Genomic DNA, 6,000 nt, shown 5'->3' on the forward strand with positions numbered 1-6,000 from the left:
GATGAGACTTACTTCTGTCCAGCATGTGCCCTCCAAACAGAAATATTCTGCAACAGGTGACAGCCACAACACCTGCCTTTGCACTCCTTGATGTGCACGGCAGACAGGCTGGGAGCACAGCAGCTGTGCACGTGCAAAGAGCGCTGTGCCTCGTGGTACACTCGCTCCTCTGCCACAAGCACTTCACTGATTGTGGATCTCTGTTTATTCTGATGTAACTCACTCGGTGGTTTTACATCACTTTTCATTGTGATGTGCACTGATCTTGCTGCTCTCATGAACAAAACAGTGAAGATGAGCATTGCATCATCCCAAAGACAAGCAGTAGAGATGGACAGCTGGGGGAAGGAACTAGGACAAGAAAGTGTACCAAAAGGGTAATAGGGTCAGTTCTCATTACTCCTGCCATAAATCCCCACCAGTGACAATGAAAATACAAAGCAATTAAAATGGAGAAAAGGCATAAAAGTAGAGGAAAGATGAAAAAATAGAAAATATGAGAGTTTGGCAATAGGAGTGCTGAACCAAGTGCTGGGGCAGTTTTTCCTCTTTCTAATAGATTGCTTTTGTGACAGTTTCCTCTGTAGAAGGCTATGATTAATAATACACTTTATTTTTTTTCATATAAGTAAAAATAATCGATTCAGTCCCAGTTGGGCAACGTTTTCATTAATAAATCTTAACTCAAAGGGGCATGGTTACTATATGTGGTTTTATAGAACCTGAAGTCTCTCAGAAAGGAGTCCCACTTTCATAAAAATCAAATTAAAAAGAATATTTCTCTCCCATCAGGTAGAACCTAACAGAAGAAATACCATCACAAAATCACCCAGACTTTCTTTAATTTCCCTTCAAATTCACAAAAGTAGCAGTAGTACTTTACACAGAAAATGTTAATGTCCTTTGAACTTTTGTAGACTTTTTACTCGTATGTACTCATCTCTTTCTGATATTGTTGCATTTTAGGAGAACTCCTTGACACGAAATTACTGACCACATTGCAGGATAATTTTATTAAGTCATCTGGGGCAGGAAAACCAAGTGCCTGAAGTAAGTAAGGAATTCCTGATCTGCTCCCAAGAGCTGTCCCTGCCTTCCACACAGGCTTGTTTGAGAAATTTCTTTGTTCTGACTGCACACAGTCAGTAAGACTTGAGGTAAGTAGGAATATTTATAATTATCTATTACTCTGAAGTGGCCTCAGTCTCCCTGAGGAATGAGTACATTATTAGTGCTGCCCTCTGGGTAGCAGATTCTTACAGAACTGTATTTCAAATGAAATGTTTTACTATTTTTTAAAAAATCTACTATGAAGCCTTATTGGCTTGGTTTTGTCATCCAGGATTTTTCCACATGTTCTGTGATCTCACAATTAACATATCCAGGATTCAAGTCTCACATTTGCACTGAAGTCTGACTTAGACATGTATTTTTAATAGCATTACATGATTCTTCATTTGATTTACATTTCTTAAGCCTTTCCTAGGTACGAAAATAAAAAAGGCATGCAAATAATAACTTGGAATGTCACTGGCAACTCCTAATCTATTTCATTGCTAAACCTTTATAAAACAAATTTATTGTAATTTTGTATTTCTTTGGAAAACACGTGGTGCAGAGACACATACATCCTAAGTTGAGTCTCCTGTTATTCACAGCTCTAAAATTAAAATGGCATTTCTAATTTTTATATCTGAGAAAGAAAAATGAACTAAGCAAACCATGGTATGCATGACCTTACAACACTAATTACTCACTGGCAGGAGCCACCAGCACTCACATATAACCTTACCAAGGCTTTGACTCGGGATGTTATTTTTCTGCAGATTATCACCCTAAACTCAGACCATTTATCATGAACTGCTGACATTTCAGCACTAGCACGACAATACACAGCACAAACTGCTGACCAAAAACGAGTGCAGCTTTTTGACTCAGTAGATGACAGTTCATTATTGGGATATCCCTACAACCATAATGCATTTTCCCTCGATAAAAATATCATCTTCTAAAATTAGTTACAGTGAGTTGGATAATCTTAATAAAGAAGAGGCACATAAGTCGGAAGAACCACTCCTGCTCAATTATAGCAAAAAGCAGAGTTCATGATGACCTGAAGTGTTTTAAGAACAAAAAGTAACTTTTTAAGTATGAATGATGCAAACTTTCACTTGGCAGGGTTTTTTTTTTTTACTTTCCTTGAAATCAGAACTTTTTGAAATATCTTGCAAAGGCTCTGGGGAGAAACCTGTTTTTTCTCTGTGTATTTGCCAATCATATAGTGCATTCCCTTCAGACCACTGAAAGCATGTAAACTATTTCCTGGCAAATAAGATATTTTCCAAGATGACACTTATGGAAGCAGAAACCCACCAACCAAACATGGTGAAATGTGAACATATATTTGGGAATGAAATGAAGCAGTGAGTGATATTTTGTAGAATTATCTTGTGTCAAGGTGTAAATTAACTGGTAGAAGGAAGTAATTTCAAAATGTATCAGTATTTCCTCAAGCAGTGAATGCTTTGCTACAGCTCTGTCAAACCTTCTACAAGTGAAAACCATTCCATCAAAGTCAGTGTGAACTCTGACAGTGGTTACAAGAGGAATAGGCTTGCAGTAGGCAAACCACATAAAATGTAATACTAAACACTGCAAATTCTGAAAAATTGTTTTATTGCTTCCATGGAACTGAACAAGTAAAACACCAGTCTCTCCCTCAAGTGGATTAGTGATTCCTTGGAAGAGAAGTTAATGTACAAAGACTGATAATTCTGTCCAGCTTTGCATGTTAAATCATCCAGACCACTTTCCTTCCTTCCTTCCAGCCATTAGTTCCTCCCCACACCCGCTGGATGGGTTCCCCAAGAGCTGCCAGGGACCTGTGGCTCTGCCACACCAAGCACACCCTGGAGCTGCTTTGACTTGGCTCCTCAAACAGACAGCAGCAGAGAACAATGAGCTGCCATGACCTTATGCAGCTTGTAATTACTTTTTAACAAAGTAATTTTACTTTAAAAGTGATAGAATTTCTTTCTTGGAGATTTTGCTACATATCTCAAGAATCCTCACCCTTAGCACAACACAAGTCCTTTCATGATGGCTGTAAATGAGGGAGGCAGAGGAACAGTAAGGTGCTATATGTAAGATTCAGACACCTTAGACTATTTTCAAAATTACTCAGAAAGAAAATGAAGGGTTTTTCATTTCAGCTTTTCCCAAAAACTTTTACCATTGTTCTTCCATATGCTATTTGTCTGCAAGTTTCTGATTCTATGGACTGCAGTACAAGTGTAAAAATTGTCTCCAGGTTAAAAATATTCACAAAAAATCATGTAACACTTCAGTGCATTTGGAGGAGACAAATCTGAAGGAGATGTTTTATTTTATGTTGTTTAAAATTTGATACTGCCCTCACATCCTCATAAAAGTGACCATTCTCTTCTAGGAGATGACGTAAAACAATAAAGGAGCAACGTTGATGTGCTCTGTTAAATGTTTCAGGATGTGCAGGTTATTTGGTTTGGACTGCTCAAAGCTGAAACTCAAGGGGATTGCTGCTGAAGTGCCACAGTTGCAGGCAGCACAGCTGCAAGAAGAGTTACCACAAAAAACTTATCAGAAATATAGAGTGCACCAAAGATTTTGTCAGAAGGAACAAGTAAGAAAAGTAAGCACAGCAACAATAAATTGTGTTATACCAACCACAAACACAGATTAGAATTAGCTGCACTGATGACAAGTCTGATTGGGGACGTGAGGCTGAGAATTCGTGCAAGAAACAGAAGATAACCTTTCACTAGACCACATTGCTCAGAGCCCTATCCAATCTGATCTTGAACAATTCCAGGGATAAGGCACCCACATTTTCACTGAGCAACTGTGCTAGTGCCTCAACACCCTCACAGGAAAGAATTTCTTCCCAATATCTAATCTAAATCTTCCCTCTTTCAGACAAAACAGAATATCTTCAACAGAGATGAAGAATGTCAAATTACCATTTTAGAAGGCAGGGGTTGAATTGTTCCAGGCAATGATGAATTAAAGTTCTGTCTTCTTCATCTTCCTCTTGAGCCTGTGTCACACAGACCAGAGCAGCAGACAGCACGTAGTGTTTCAGGCATCTGGGGAACTTCATGCATTAAAGGTATCCTAGAAATTATTGGAAGTCTCTGCTTTTCAGAAATTATAAAAATAAATTTGAATCCTGAAATTAAATTTACACTTTCTCACTTGTCCAAGTGTTATTGTAGAAGTTCCACTCTAAACTACCAGGCTGCTTTGGCATGGACAGTTCTACATTTCCCTGCTGGAGCCCTGACCTCCCACAGCTCTGCCTTCAGCAGGTCTGAAGTGAAAATAGGACTGAAAAATGCAATCCAAAGAAGAAATTGTTTCAGATTACAAATATCTTTTTTATGAATTACAACAGAATTAAAAGTATTTTTCTGCCGCTGCCCTCAGAAGAAATTAGATACACACACATACATTTTCCTGGGAAGGGTAGCTGCTTCATAGAGATGGTTTACTGTAACAATTTTTTGCCTCAAGTATTTTAACTTGTCAACCTCCTACTGAAAGTAAGGTTGTTTAAAATAAAAATTGAAATGCATTTATTTTTGTAAACTACTGTAGAAAGTATTTATTTTGCAACCATGGTGCTGAAATTAAACAGCTAGATAGATACATGTTTATATTCCTGCAGCCATAGAATTTTTTTTAAAGACTCCATGAATGTGTGCTAAGAAACCAAGTCTTTCCTATATCTGTGTCACTCTTTAACTTATCCTAATTATAAACAATTTTTAATTGGATTTGAAATTATATTTTTAATACTTGTCCAATCACTTCAGACGTCATTTTGTTTACAGGAGGCAGTAGAAAGGGACAAGTGGGTTTGTTCTTAAAGCATCATCACTTGGAGTTCCTAAAGTGTTTACAGGAAGCTTTTCCCCACACAAGGAGGGTCAGATCTATTACAGCAAGCAATTGTGATTGACTCAACCTTTGGCATTTTTGTGTTATTAATTCTTCCTGTAACTTGCTGCAAATATTATGTTTGTTTGTTTTCTGTTTCTTATGAATAAATTGTACTGAGTAAGACCTAATGGTTTAGGGCTTGCACAATTTTCAGGCTCTGCTCAAATCCCTGTTTCTGCCAGCAGATCTGTTCCTCGATTGCACTGCCTACCTCTTCTAAACGTAAATCACTTCTGCATTCTCCAGAGCCAGATGGAACTTCTTCCTATGGCAACCCTTAAGGGAGCAAACAAAAACCTAACCAACAAACTCTGTACTCAGAGATAGCATTAAAGATACTTGAGCCAGAAATTGTGGACCACTTATGTGTATTGCATCCATCTGCACAAAAGCAGAGCATCAGCTACAAAAGGATCAGACAGCAAATATGCTTTGATTTCCCAGACATTGTTAAAGTGAACTGAAAAACAGAAAAAGTATGGATTAGTACTTACCAAGGATAAACCAATAACAGATGATAAAGACATGCAGCTGTCATTGCTTTTGAGCCTTCACCAAAAAATTGAGATCTAAGGAAATAACCAGGAAAGCTTGGAAAAGCCTGAAGAAACTATGAGTTAAAGAATCTGTGAGTTACATTCAAGGATCTCTAATGCAAAGCAAGTGTAGGTCCTGCTCACCAGCCTGACCTCCTCCCACAAAGGGCACGGGGTCCCAAAACAACTGAGTAAAATCAACAGCAAACATTTTGGTGTAAAAAGAGCAGATTACTTGATAATCTGAATTGTTCTGTTTAGAATACAAAACGGTCTCCCTCCAAATTATCCAACTGGATGCATTAATGGTCACCAGAAAGCAAGTTGTGATAGTGGCTGTCCCATGCAGAGAAGCAAACATGATATTTTAACCATTGTTTGCCCAGCTCCAGTGTCCAAGACAACAACCTGTGAAACACACAATACCTGTCACCACCACACTGCTGCAGCCACTGGTAAGGAGCAACACAGCTATAAACAATCA

The sequence above is a fragment of the Passer montanus genome, unplaced genomic scaffold (genome assembly GCF_014805655.1).
Source record: "Passer montanus isolate IOZ18808 unplaced genomic scaffold, ASM1480565v1 scaffold25, whole genome shotgun sequence".
NCBI lineage: Eukaryota > Metazoa > Chordata > Aves > Passeriformes > Passeridae > Passer > Passer montanus.